Source organism: Pseudopipra pipra, chromosome W (assembly GCF_036250125.1).
Source record: "Pseudopipra pipra isolate bDixPip1 chromosome W, bDixPip1.hap1, whole genome shotgun sequence".
Taxonomy (NCBI): domain Eukaryota; kingdom Metazoa; phylum Chordata; class Aves; order Passeriformes; family Pipridae; genus Pseudopipra; species Pseudopipra pipra.
In genome coordinates, this window is record NC_087580.1 from 43,862,276 (window position 1) to 43,877,364 (window position 15,089).

The 15,089-nt window shown below is 47.5% G+C and overlaps 1 protein-coding gene across 1 annotated transcript in view; it reads left to right on the plus strand.

The window, feature by feature from the left end:
* LOC135405126 (zinc finger SWIM domain-containing protein 6-like) overlaps positions 1-15,089 on the plus strand; it is a 229,463-nt gene that overhangs the window by 26,010 nt on the left and 188,364 nt on the right. The window lies entirely within an intron of this gene.

A 15,089-nucleotide genomic window follows, 5' to 3' on the forward strand; every position in this document is an offset into this window, starting at 1 on the left:
GTGAACTTGCCTCCGGCTGCTGCAAGAGAGGAGCCCCAAAGAAAAGATACAAGGACTCCCTGAAACAACATCTCAACCTCGGCCATATTGATCATCATAACTGGTCTACTCTGGCCTCCAACTGGGAGGCCTGGAGACACACCATCTGTAACGCTGCCGTTTCCTTTGAGAACGCACGCAGGATCACTCTCGAGGAGAAAAGACAACGCAGAAAGAATCGTGTCTTACTGAATATACCACCTAAGGAGTCTTTCTGCTGTGCCTTTTTCAATTGGATATGTCCATCTCGTACTGGCCTCATAAGCCACCAGCGTGCTTGTAACAAATGTGGATAGAGCCTTCCTAAATCTTTGTTCGCGAAGACTAGCCATGATGAGGGAGAGTGGGCAACAGGAGCAGGCAAACAGAGGTGTGGCACAGCAGGTTGTACCACAGTTCATGCAGGCAGGGGGTGACAAAGAAGGGCGCAGCCAACCTCCTGGCTCCTGGTGGTGGGCTGTGTGGTAGATGTGGGTGTGATAGTGTTTCTTTGTTTTTGGTTTTCTGTTGGGTTTTTTTGTTTTTCTTTTTTTTTTTCCCCAACCAATTCGACTAGATCCAGCAATGGTTTACAAACAGTCTGTAGTGGGTTTCTGTGGCTGGGTTTTGGTAGCGGGGAGAGGGGACTACAGGGGTGGCTTCTCTTAGAAGCTGCTAGAAGCTTCCTCTGTCCCATGGAGCCAATGCCAGCCGGCTCCAGAACAGACTTCCTGCTGTTGGACAAGGCCAAGCCAATCAGGAGTAACGCCTCTGTGATAACATATTTTAGAAAAGAAGGTTGTTGCACAAAAAGAATTCCAGCCAGGGAAGAGCAGAGTGAGAACATGGGAATAACAATGTAGATACCAAGGTCGGTGAAGAAGGAGGGAGAGGAGGTGCTCTAGGCGCCAGAGCTGTGGCCCCTGCAGCCTATGGTGGAGACCATGGTGGAGCAGGCTTTCCCCCTGCAGCCCATGGAGGACCATCGGGGTGCAGAGACCCACCTGCAGCCCATAGAGGAGCCTATGCTGGAGCAAGAGGCTGTGACCCTGTGGGAGGCCCAAGATGGAGCAGGGTCCTGCTGGAGACCTGCAGCCCGTGGAGAGGGAAGCCCACGCTGGAGCAGGTTTGTCCTGGGTAGGACTTGTGTCCCCTGTGGGGGACCCACATCAGTACAGCTTATTCATGAAGGACTGCACCCCATGGAGAAGTGACCCACAGGACAGCAGTTTGGGAAGAACTGTTGCCCGAGTGATGGACTCACCCTGGAGAGGTCCATCAAGGACTGTCTCCTGTGGGAGGGACCCCACGGGAGCAGGGGAAGGACTCCTCTTCCTGAGCAGTGGCAGAAACAGCAACTGACCGTAATCCCCATTCCTTGGCCCCACGTTGGGCGTCAGAAAGGATTGTGGTGGGTTGACCGTGGCTGGATGCCAGGTGCCACCCAGCCTCTCTATCATTCCCCTTCCCAACCAGACAGGGGAGGGAGTGAGGTGGAAAAACAACTTGTAGGTTGAGATAAGACAGTTTATTTAAAGCCAAAAGTAAAGCAGAAGCTTGCACGTGCAAAAGTGAAATTAAAGATAGCACAGTTTATTCTCTACTTCCCATGAGCAGCGATGGTCAGCCTTTTCCGAGAAGCAGGGCTTCAGCAGGCATGACGGTTTCTCAGCCGGCAGCCATTGGAGACAATGAATGCCTGCCTTCCTGCTCCTTGCCTTAGTTTTTATATCTGAGCTGACGTCATATGGTATGGAATATCCCTTTGGTCAGTTTGTGTCAGCTGACCTACTTAGGTCTCCTCCCAGGATCTTGCCCTCAACTGAGGAAGGAATGTTACAGTTTTGGTGCTGGTCTCAGCAGTAGACAAAACACTAGTTTGTTATCAACACCCTTCTAGCTGCCAATGCAAAGCACAGCATTGTGATGGCTACTGTGGGGAAATGAACTCCAGCTGAACCAGACCCAATACACAGTCAAAAGCCATTGCTACTGCTGCCATCAGGAGTGTGGTAACCCAGACATAACCCCCCAAGAAGGATTCAGCTGTCCAGGTCACTGGCTGCAGGGACTGCATGAGCCTGGTGTTAGTACTGGAGGACAGTTCACAAGACACCTATGTACAGTGTGAATGATCTACTCTGTCTAGTGTCAGAGCTTAAAGAAGAAGTGGAAAGGCTAAGGAGTATTAGGGAGAGTGAAAGGGAAATAGACTGGTGGAGTTACACCCTTCCAACCCTGAGAGAAGCTCAGTAGGAGTCAGAGATGCCCTACCCCTCTTGCCATCAGGCAGAAAGAAGAGAACTAGTAGATGGGGGGAAATGGAAATGGGTCCCTGCTCGGGGAGGTAAAAGAATCCCCTCCTGACCCCTATTGCCTTCCCAGATGCCCCTACAGAATAGGTATGAGGTCCTGGATCTAGAGGGTCAGGCAGATGACACTTGAGAAAAAAATCTTTCTGGAGGGTCTCCCAGTTGCACTCCATCGGGTGGATGACAACGTCAGCTATTAAGAAGAAAAGTAGTTGTAGTAGGTGATTCCCTTCTGAGTGGAACTGAGGGCCCTGTATGCCAACTCGACCCATCCCATGGGGAAGTCTGCTGCCTCCCTGGGGCCCAGGTAAGGGATATCACCAGGAGACTCCCTGAACTAAATCAGCCCTCTGATTATTACCCACTGTTGGTCGTCCAGGTTGGCATTGATTAGGTTGGTAGGGGAACCAGGGTAATTAAAAGGACTTATAAGGCTCTTGGTTTATTGGTTGATGGGACAGGAGTGCAGGTGGTGTTCTGCTCAATTCCTTTAGTAACAGGGATGAACGATGAAAGGAACAGGAAAACCCATGATATCAATAAGTGGCTTAAGGACTGGTATCATCAGCAGAATTTTGGGGTTTTTGATCATGGGGCAGTTTTTATGGCACCAGGCCTTGTAGAGTCAGATGGGGTTCGTATATCTAGCAAGAGCAAAAGGACTCTAGCCTATGAGTTGCCAGGGTTGATTAAGAGGGCTTTAAACTAGGTTTGAAGGGGGAAGGGGATGAAACCAGGCTCTCCAGAGATGAGCCTAAGGGTGGTAAGCCAGAGTTAGGGGTGAAATCAGCAGCTCAGCTGAAGTGCACGTACACTGATGCATGCAGTATGGGTAACAAAGAAGAGGAGCTGGAAGCCATCGTGGAGCAGGAAAGCTACGACATCACCATCAAGGAAATGTGGTGGGATGACTCACATGACTGGAGTGCTGCAATGGATGGCTACATGCTCTTCAGAAGAGACAGGTGAGGTAGGAGAGGTAGAGTGGTGGCTCTGTATATTAGGGAGTCTCTTGACTCTATAGAACTTGAGGTTAGTGATGATAAGGTTGAGTGACTATGGGTAAGAATGAGGGGGAAGGCCAACAAGTCTGACATCCTAGTGGGCGTCAGTTATAGACCACCCAACCAGGATGTAGAGGTGGATGAATTATTCTATAAGCAGCTGGTAGATGTTTCAAGATTGCCAGCCCTTGTTCTTGTGGGAGACTTAAACCTGCCAGCTGTCTGCTGGGAACTGAACACAGCGGAGAAGAGGCAGTCTAGGAGGTTCTTGGAGGATAGCTTCTTGTCGCAGCTGGTGAGCAAGCGTACCAGGGGTGGGGCCCTGCTAGACCTGCTGTTTACAAACAGAGAAGGGCTGGTGGGAGATGTGGTGGTTGGAGGCCCTCTGGGGTACAGTGACCATGAAGCAATAGTTTTCAATACTTGGTGAAACAAGGAGGGGCATCAACAAAACCTCTACCCTGGACTTCGAGAGGGCAGACTTCGGCCTGTTCAGAATGCTGATTCAGAGAGTACCTTGGGAAACAGCCCTTAAAAACAAAGGGGTCCACGAAGTATGGACATACTTCAAAAAAGAAATCTTGAAGGCACAGGAGCAGGCTGTCCCTATGTGCAGGAAGATGAGCTGATGGGGAATCCGACTGGCCTGGCTGGGCAGGGAGATTTTGCAGGAACTCATAGAAAAAAAAGTGTTTATCACCTTTGGAAAAAGGGGCAGATAACTCAGGAAGTGTTTAAGTATGTCGTTAGATCATGCAGAAAGAAAATTAAAAAGGTGAAGGCACAATTTAAACTTAATCTGGCCACTATTTTAAAGTATAATAAAAAGTGTTTTTATAACTACATTAATAGCAAAAGGAGGGGCAAGGAAAACCTCCATTCTTTATTGGATGTGGGGGGAATAAAGTTACCAAAGATGAGGAAAAGGCTGAGGTTATTAACTCTTTCTTTGCCTCAGTTTTCAATAAGAGAGGTCATCCTCAGCACAACTAGCCTCCTGAGCTGGTAGACAGGGATGGGGAGCCGAATAGTCCCCCTGTAATCCAGGAGGAAGCAGTTAGTGACCTGCTGAGCTACTTAGATGCTCACAAGTCTGTGGGACCATATGGGATCCATCCTAGGGTGATGAGGGAGCTGGCAGAGGAGTTCGCCAAGCTGCTCTCCATCATTTATCATCAGTCCTGGCTAACCGGGGAGGTCCCGGATGACTGGAAGTTGGCCATTGTGGTACCAATCCATAAGAAGGGCCGGAAGGAGGATCCAGGAAACTACAGACCTGTCAGCCTGATCTTGGTGCCCGGGAAGGATATGGAACAGATCGAGTGCAATCATATGGCACCTACACGATGGCCTGGGGATCAGACCCATCCAGCATGGATTTAGGAGGGGCAGGTCCTGCTTGACCAACATGATCTCCTTTTATGACCAGGTGACCCACCTGGTGGATGAGGGGAATGCTGTGGAAGTAGTCTACCTTGACTTCAGCAAAGCCTTTGACACCGTCCCCCATAGCATACTCCTGGAAAAGCTTACAGTCCACGACTTGGACAGGGGCACTCTTCACTGGGTTAAGAACTGGCTGGATGGCCAGGCCCAGAGCGTGGTGGTGAACGGTGCTGCATCCAGTTGGTGGCCAGTCACTAGTGGTGTCCTCCACGGATCAGTGTTAGGTCCAGTCCTGTTTAATATCTGGATGAAGGGATTAATATCTGGATGAAGGGATTGATATCTGGATGAAGGGATTGAGTGTACCATTAGGAAATTTGCAGATGACACCAAGTTGGGGGGAAAGTGTCGATCTTCTGGAGAGTAGGAGGGCTCTTCAGAGGGACCTGGACAGGCTGGATAGATGAGCCAAATCCAACAGTTCAACAAGACCAAGTGCCAGGTCCTGCACTTGGCCACTACAGGTTTGGGGAAGAGTGGCTGGACAATGGCCAGGCAGAAAGGGACCTGGGACTTTGGATTGACAGGAAGCTGAACATGAGTCAGCAGTGTGCCCAGGTGGCCAAGAAAACCAATGGCATCCTGGCCTGTATCAGGAATAGTGTGGCCAGCAGGACCAGGGAAGTAATTCTTCCCCTGTACTTGGCACTGGTTAGGCAACACCTTGAGTACTGTGTCCATTTCTGTGCCCCTCAGTTTAGGAGGGATATTGAGATGCTGGATCATGTCCAGAGAAGAGCAACGAGGCTGCTGAAGGGTCTAGAACACAAGTCCTATGAGGAACAGCTATGGGAGCTAGGGGTTGTTTAGCCTGGAGAGGAAGAGGCTTGGGGAGACCTTATCACTCTCTACAACTACCTGAATCGAGATTGTAGCCAGGTGGTGGTTAGTCTCTTCTCCCAGGCAACTAGGCATAGGACAAGATGACATAGTCTTAAGCTGTGCCAGGGGAGGTTTAGGTTAGACATGAGGAAGAATTTCTTCACAGAAAGGGTGTTTAGATGTCTGATTGGGCTACCCAGGGAGATGGTGGAGTCACTGTCCCTGGAGATGTTTAAGGAAAGACTGAATGTGCACTTAGTGCCATGGTCTAGTAGACAAAGTGGTGTTAAGTCATAGGTCGGACTTGATCTCAGAGGTCTTTTCCAACCTAGTTGATTCTGTGATTAATGGTACAGGTATTAAGGGAGCCAATTATAAAAGGTGCCCTCCTTGATTTTTGACTGTTTACAGAGAGGGGCTCATGACTGAAGTGGCAATTGGTGGCCATCCTGGCCACAGCAACCATGAAACAGTGGTGGTCAAGGAAAAGTGCCAGCAAAACCCCAACCCTGGACATGAGGAGAGCAGACTTCAAGTGGCTCACTGAACGAGCTAGTAAGATCCCCTGAGAAAATGCTGTTAAAGGTGCCAGGGTTAATCAGGGCTGGTCAGTTTTGAAGCACCACCTCCTAAGAGCACAGGAGCAGACAATTAAAAAATGTTGCAAGTCAAGCAGATGAGGCGGAAAGCCAGCTTGGCTAAGCAGGAATCTTCTGGAGCAAAGGCAAAACAGGAAGGTGTATGGCCAGTGGAAGCAAGGTCAGGTGACATGGGAGGAATACAGAGATGTTGCTTGCCACTGTAGGGAGAAAATTCATGCGGCCAAACCTCAATTAGAGCTGAAGCTGGGTAGTACTGTGGGGAACTATAAAAAGGTTTTTTTAATATGTTATAGCAAAAGGCAATGCAGAAATAATATCAGCCCGTTACAGGATGAGGATGGTCATCTCACAAACAGCAACATAAACAAGGCAGAGATGTTTAAGGGTAATAGTGGGTTGACCTTGGCTGGACACCAGGTGCCCACCAAGCTGCTCTATCAGTCCCCTTCCCAGATGGACAAGGGAGAGAGAATAAGATGGAAAGCAGCCTGTGAGTTGAGATAAGGCAGTTTACTAAAGCAAAAGCAAAAGTGTGTGTACAAAAGCAAAGCGGAAAAAAACAAGGTTAATTCTCTACTTCCCATCAGCGAGTGATATCCAGCCATGTCCCAGGAAGCAGGGTTTCAGCATGCACAACAGTTTCTCAGAAGGCAGACACTGTAAGCAATGAATGCCCTCCCTTCCTGCTACTTTCCTTAGCTTTTATATTTGAGCTGATATCATATGGTATGAAATATCCCTTTGGTTAGTTTGGGTCAGCTGGCCTGGTCGTGTCCCCTCCCAGGATCTTGCCCTCGATTGGGAAAGGAATGTTACAGTACTGATGCTGTGCTCAGCAGTAGCCAAAACACCGGTGTGTTATCAACACCCTTCTAGCTATACTTTTTAGTTTGCCAGCTATACTAAATTGGGAGGAGCTGCTGACTACATTGGAGGCAGAGAGGCCCTGCAGAGAGACCTGGACAGATCAGAGGGCTGGGTAATCACCAACCATATGAAGTTTAACAGACTTGTGCCAGATTCTGCACATTCAGGGCAACCCTGAATGTATGTACAGACTGGGGAGCAAGAAGCTGGAGAGCAGCACCGTGGAAAGGGACCTGGGGATCCTGGCTGATGGCAAGTTGAATATGAGTCAGCAGTGTGCCCTGGCAGCCAGGAGGGCCAACCGTGTCCTGGGGTGCATCAGGCACAGCATCGCCAACCAGTTGAGGGAGGTGATTGTCCTGCTCTACTCTGCGCTGGTGTGGCCTCACCTTGAGTACTCTGTGCAGTTTTGGTCACCACAATATAAGGAGGATCTAAAGCTATTAGAGAGCATCCAAAGGAGGTCAATGAAGATGATGAAGGGCCTAGAGGGGAAACCATATGAGGATTGTCTGAGGTCACTTGGCTTGTTCAGCCTGGAGAAGAGGAGACTGAGAGGAGGCCTCATTGCAGTCTACAATTTCCTCACAAGGGGAAGCGCAGGGGGAGGCACTGATCTCTTCTCTCTGGTGAGCAGTGACAGGACCCAAGGGAATGGCATGAAGCTGTGTCAGGGGAGGTTTAGGTTAGATATTAAAAAGAGGTTCTTCACCCAGAGGGTGGTTGGGCACTGGAACAGGCTCCCCAGGGAAGTGGTCACAGCATCAAGCCTGCCAGAGTTCAAGAAGCATTTGGACAATGCTCTGAGGCATATGGTGTGATTCTTGGGGATGTCCTGTGCAGGGCAAGGAATTGGACTTCGATGATCCTTGTGGGTGCCTTTCAATTCCAGATATTCTAAGATTCTATGATTCTATGACATTTATTTCCATTACCTCGCTAACTGGGGTATCCCCAAAGCAGCACCTGGGCAGAGGTACACAAGCGAAGACACAGGCACTCAAACTATGCTACAGAATCACTGGCTGCTGTTCACACATGCTTATCAAGAGGTATTCCTAGCTGCAAGGTTACTTGATCAATTTATAATCCTCATATTATAATGGCATTCTGAAGGAACTGGCAGCCCATGGCTTTGACAGGTGCACTCTTCGCCAGGTAAAAACTGGCTGGATGGCCAGGCCCAGAGAGTGATGGTGGATGGTACCACATCCAGCTGGCGGACAGTAACTAGTGGTGTTCCCTAGGCCTCAGTATTGGGACCAAATCTGTTTAATACCTTAGTGATGATTTAGATGAGGGGATCAAGTGTACCCTCAGTAAGTTCATAGATGACACTAAGTTGGATGGGAGTCTTGATCTGCTGGAGTGTAGGAAGGTTCTGCAGAGGGATTTAGACAGGCTGGATTGATGGGCCGAGGCCAACGTTATGAGATGCAACGAGGCCAAGTGCCAGGTCCTGCACTTGGGTCACAACAACCCTATGCAGCGCTACAGGCTGGGGAATGCGTGGCTGGAAAGTGGCCCAGCAGAAAAGGATCTGGGGTTGTTGGTTGACAGCTGGCTGAACATGAGCCAGCAGTGTGCCCAGGTGGCCAAGAAGGCCAATGGCATCCTGGCCTGTATCAAAAATAGTATGGCCAACAGGACCAGGTAAGTGATTGTCCCTCTATACTCAGCACTGGTGAGGCCACACCTCTATTACTGTGTTCAGTTCTGGGCCCCTCAATTCAGGAAGGACATTGAGGTTTTAGAGAGAGTACAGAGAAGGGCAATGAAGCTGGTGAAGGGTCTGGAGCCACAGGTCTTATGAGGAGCAGCTGAGGGAGCTGAGGTTGTTTAGCCTGGAGAAGAGGAGGCTCAGGGGTGACCTTCTCACTCTCTACAACTACCTAAAAGGAGGTTGTAGCCAGGTGGTGGTCAGCCTCTTCTCCCAGGCAAGTCGCGATAGGATGAGAAAACATAGTCTTAAGCTGCTCCAGGGGAGGTTTAGGTGGGACATTAGGAAGAATTTCTTCACAGAAAGGGTGTTTAGACATTGGAATGGACTACCCAGGGAGATGGAGGAGTCATCATCCCTGGTGGTGTTTATGAAAAGACTGGTCGTGGCCCTTACTGCCATGGTGGTGTTTGGTCAAAGGTTGGACTTAAAGATCTTGGTCTTTTTCAACCTTAATGATTCTGTGATTCTATGACTTAAGTGCCTCACCCCTCTTGTCAGGGAATTAAACCACTCAGTCAGGCAGGCATTACTGATAGGTGGTGTGATTTGGTGCATTAAGTCCTGAAGATATTGGAATGTTGTCCTCCGTGCCAGTTGTTTCAGCAGTCAGGTCAAAGCAGCACATGCCTTCAAACTGGGAACAGCATTTATGTTTTTGAAGAGGGAGGTAGTTCATCAGTAATTGATGTTGTAAGATTCCTTGGTATATAGCAGTTACTTCCAAATTTATGTCAACAATTGCCTTGAATGTCCCATTTAAACATTGCAAAAGGGCACTCGGCAGGTGCTCTGTTTTGCTACTCAGAAAGAATAATAAGTTAGTTACTGTAAAAACCAACCACATACAAGTATATACTGGACTGGGGACAGAGTGGCTGAAGAGCAGCCAGGCAGAAAGGGACCTGGGAGTTTGGATTGACGAGGAGCTGAACATGAGTCAGCAGTGTGCCTAGGTGGCCAAAAAGGCCAGTGGCATCCTGGCCTGTATCAGGAACAGTGTGGCCAACAGGTCCAGGGAAGTGATTCTTCCCCTGCACTCAGCGCTGGTGAGGCCACACCTCGAGTACTGTGTCCAGTTCTGGGCCCCTCAGTTCAGGAAGGATGTCGAGGTGCTGGAGCAGGTCCAGAGAAGAGCAACAAGGCTGGTGAAGGGACTTGAGCACAAGTCCTATGAGGAGAGGCTGAAGGAGCTGGGGTTGTTTAGCCTGGAGAAGAAGAGGCTCAGGGGAGACCTCATCACTCTCTACAACTACCTGAAAGGTTGTAGCCAGGTGGGGGTTGGTCTCTTCTCCCAGGCAGCTATCAGTAAGACAAGAGGGCATGGTCTTAAGCTCTGCCAGGGGAGGTTTAGGTTAGATATTAGGAAGAAATTCTTTACAGAGAGGGTAATCAGGCATTGGAATGGGCTGCCCAGGGAAGTGGTGGATTCTCCGTCCCTGGAGGTTTTTAAGATGAGACTGGATGTGGCAATTAGTGCCATGGTCTAGTAACCACAGTGGTAGTGGATCAAGGGTTGGACTTGATGATCTCAGAGGTCCCTTCTAACCCAGTTGATTCTATGATTCTATATTGATCTTGCAGAAATGTATGCAAGGTATGTGTCAGTAGTACAAGCCCACAAAGCATGATGAGCCAACCTGTGATAAGAAAGGAAAATAGGAGTGTCATCTCCTTACAGTAATACATACACTGCTGCTCCAGCTCTTTCAAGCTAGTATTGCTTCAGGCTTGGTAACTTGAGATGGGGTAATTGCCCATACAGATTGAAGAGCTGTGGCTTATGCTTTCTCAGATTGAACTTCAGTGTTGGGTTTGTGACACCAATAGCATAGTTGCAATGCTATCTCCTCTAGATACGGTACAGGAAATTGTTGAAGATGCCTGAAATACAAGAATTCGAGGATATGATATTAACAGAGGATATAAAACAATGGTAGAAGTCTGAGTACAGAACCATACTGCATCATCAGGGGTTATTATATGAATGGTCACATCCAGATTAATAGGTTGCAGTCCCACTATGCAATCCATTGGTGTAAATAATCCCATTTCCGCTGTGGCTAATATTTTGGGAGAGACACCAGAACAATTTAATTCCTCACCATGTTTTATACTGGAGCTGTACAGTCACGCTATTTTGACCTGTGATTCTTTCCGTTTCTTGCAATGCTCAAACTGCAGCTTGAATTTGTTTTTCCATCGGGATATAATGTAGAGTGGAGCCTTTTAATGCGTTGGACCAAAATCGTAAAGATTTGTTTTACTTTTCAGCCCAGTCGTCTGTCAAAATCCCCACAAGACTATAACATCTAGAATTGTTATTTCTAATTCAAAAGGATTTCCTTGCTTAGGAGTGTATAATTGGGCATGCTCAATCAAAGCCTTTTTGCAGGCATCAGATGCTTCTTGTTCTTGCTTGGTCCATTGCCAAACAACTTTCTTCCCAGTCCATTTCTGCTGGTTTTGCATTTGCCAGGTAGTGTCTCGCTGTGAGGTGGCAGGTGGGGTGGAGAGGGAAGAATTTTTTTGTGTAGGCACTAACTTTTGCTAACAATGAAACATTTTTGTATTTGTGATCTCATTTATTTCTGATCCTGGGACACTGGCTTGCACAAGATCATTCCGCATTTGTTTCCTCATCACCCACGAGGTAACTCCAGTTTTGCCAACTTATGTTCATTCACCACCTGCACAGCTGGTTCCGAACTTACAGCCCCAATTTCCCTCAAGGTATTTGGTAGGACACCTATATTACCAGTAGCACTTATGACTGTTGGTGTAATCAAAGGTTTCAGTGAAACAGGTGCCCCCTTCAACAGCTGCATTTTGACACTTTTCGTTACTGCTGCCCCCTCAGGACTAGATCCTGTAATTAGCAAATGAACCATCCCCATCCACCACAGGAAACTAATACCTTCCATTGTACGCCAATTTCTGAGGGACAACAGCAATTTGGCAGTATCTGCATAGGCTGTTAAAACTTCTGCACACAACCACTGATACAGCATCTGATACAGCACTGATACCGCTTTTCAAGGCAACCCGCACACAGCTGTCTGAGTTGTCTGGGGGGTAACCACTGCCTCATCATCTATTTCATGCCATGCTTCTGGCAGAGATGTTGTAGTTTGAAAAGTGGCCAAGGGGGCCCAGCGCTGAGTACTGGGCCACCCCAGAATACGGGGAGTCACCATCACAGCCTCCCCAATCTCCAACTTTTTTGCTAACCATGGAGTGGTTGTTCCCAGATCCTGCTGACTACAACAAATGTGAGTCAACATAGGCAGGCAGCTGGGACAACCACAAACCCACAGCTAGAATACAAAGAGTAAATTTATTTCCATTACCTCGCTAACTGGGGGATCCCCGAAGCAACACCTGGGCAGAGGTACACAAGCAGAGATGCAGGCATCATTAAACTTGGTCTATACCACAGGATAACTGGCTGCTGTTCACACAGGCTGTAATAGGGAGAGTTCAAAGGATAATGAAACTGAAACGGTAACACCATTGAAAGCTCAACAAAAACCAATATTTATTACCAAGAGGTGGCCAAAAAAACGAACAAACCAAAGGGAGAGAGAGAGAAGGAAAATAAGCCCTCAGTACGACTCCTCAGTCACTCAGGTGTTGCTTATGAAGTTATCTTATGGACCCAGAATGCCTAGAATTACCCATAGCAGAAGCTGCATCCTAGGAGAGTCGGCAGGTTCACAAAACTAGTGGGTGTCCCCGCAAAAAAGGCAACGTTGTCCTTTGATGTGAAGCTTGCTCCCCTCCAAAACGAGCTATCTGCTTTTTATACAATTAACTGAATGATGTCTACCTGGGCAGTGTGGCCAGCACCGTCCAGCTGGAGGCCTTCAGTCCCTCCCTTCATTATGCAAGTAATATGTCTTCTGCGCATGCGCGGCTACTCTGGAATTTCCCCGCGTGTGCGTGCTGCACCTGGGGGGGGCTAGGGGTTTACTTCATCACCCTCTTCTTCAATTTCTCCTTCAAGTGCTCTTGAAAGGCAATGAACCGATCAAAAGACAGCAATTAATTTCAGTTTATACAAGATGTTTGTTTCAAGGACGAAGTTCTCATTTATCAGTGCTTGTTTTCTCATAAATTGGCAGGAAAAGAACAAACTTTCACGAGGTGGCTGGGCCAAACACAGACCAAAGTATCAACATTTAATTAAGCCCTGATACACATGGGGATGGAGAGCACTTGCACTGTAAGAAAAGTTGCCTTAAAGAATTGCCAGTGATACTGAAAACAAACCTCTTAACACCAATTTGTAGGTGTTAAAAGCCAGGTATTCTTTATTGCAGTGCAATGGACATTTGGATGATAGCTCCTCTAATCAAGTGTGCTAAATGACAGATAGGGCTGTTTACATATTCATTAGATATTCTTGCTTACTTAATACATATTCATTACTTTGCTTTACATAGTCACACCCCTATCAGAAGTCCTTATTTGGTCCTTCACGGTCTTCTTCTTGAACTCTGTTCTTAGCAGGCACAGCATCATTGTGTTTCACCACAAAAACTGTAATGTTTGTTTTTTATCTTATCTGGGTACACAGAGCTCAACTTACATCCTGTTTGTTTGAGTTACATCCCTTATCTAATTCTCTAGGACTTCTCTAAGATTATATTGTCCTTATTTGACCATAGCAGAATGCTGTGAGCAACATTCTATTTCTATCAAATCCCCCCTTTTCTTGAGACTAAATTCCTTAATGGAATTAGTCTCTTAATATCTATATTTAATTTTATAGCATAAGGCATTACAACAGCTACAGCACTGAAACATGATGCAAGCTAAAATACTAATGACAATTATTATGATTATAACTATAAAGAGCTTCTTTAGCCACCTAAAATCAGGTAACCAGGAGGTCAGGGTATTCCAGATTTTTTGAAAACCTAAACAGGTGTCATCTTGGGCTACCTGATGTAAAATGTGGGTTTGTTTCTGAATTTCCTGGACATTTGTAGACACTATCACTCTGGTCAATGTATACACAACAGCTGGTGTTAATTACAGTGCATACTTCTTGTGATGCTAAAAGAAGGTCTAGAGCCATTCAGTTCATTCATGTTCCTGGTCCACTAGTTCAGGCAAGATTGGTTTGGGGACTATTATTTGCCCAATTGGGGTAACTGCCCAGCCTCGTGGATCAAATTTTGCTTCTATAGTTTCAATTAGTTGACAATCACTAGCACTATACTCTGATTTTTCTACTGGGAGAGGTATATCTATCAGGGGTATTAAAGACAAAAACTTGATTCTCTTAACATGCATTTTTCGGCAGCCTCTTTGGCAGCCTTATCGGCTCAATGATTCCCCAATTCCTGTTTGGTCTTACCCCGTTGCATGGCAGCAACCTCTGCTGGTTTCTGGATACTTTCAAGTAAGTCTAAGATTTGTTTGCCATTCTGATCAGCGTTCCTTGTGCTGTCAGGAGTCTTCTCTTTTTCCAGATGGCTCTATGTGCATGTACCACTCCAAAGGCGTATCTTGAATAAGTCCAAATATTAACTCACTTTCCTTTACTCAATTCCAAAACTTGAGTGACCGCAGTTAGTTCCGCTTTCTGGGCCAAAATATAGGAAGAGAGTGCCCCTGATTCAATTACCTCATGGTGGGTAGTGTCTTAGTTTAGCAAGACACAAATGTTCATTTAAGGAGGGCGCTCCAGAAAAGAAGATCCAACCTCCTCCCTCTACGTTATTACAACTTTGAAATTAAGAGGCTTCAGGTGAAAGGTGTGCAAAAGGAAAATAACACCTCTTTATTAACAAACCCAAATAAACAACAATGGTGCAACCAAAACTTTCAAAAAACAACATCCTAATTCCCCAGGTGGGGGGGGCCCATGGCAAATCAGGGGGGCCTGTCCCCAGCGGCTCAACAACTTCTCACAGCCACATGAGCGATGGTGGCTCTGTGGCCAACAATGAAAGGGTTTTTTCCTGCTGGTCCCAGGGCTATGGTGTGGTCTTCGGGTCAGGCAGCTGCTGCGGGAAGATGCTCTGATAAGGCAGCCCCACGGCCCGGAGCAGAATACCTCCCTCCGAGACAGTCGAGGGGGCTCTCCCAGTCATTCCTCCATGGTGGTGACTGGCGGGGAGGAAAAAAAGAAAATTTCTCCTCAGGGAAAAGAGGGGGGCGGCCGAAACTGAGGGTTGCTGCCGCTCTGTCGGTCAGTGGACAGCAAGTCCTACAGACAAAAAGGTGGGTTGAGGCATGGTGCTGGCTCGTTTTATAGAGAAGACTCCCCCATTCCCATGCCGCTCTG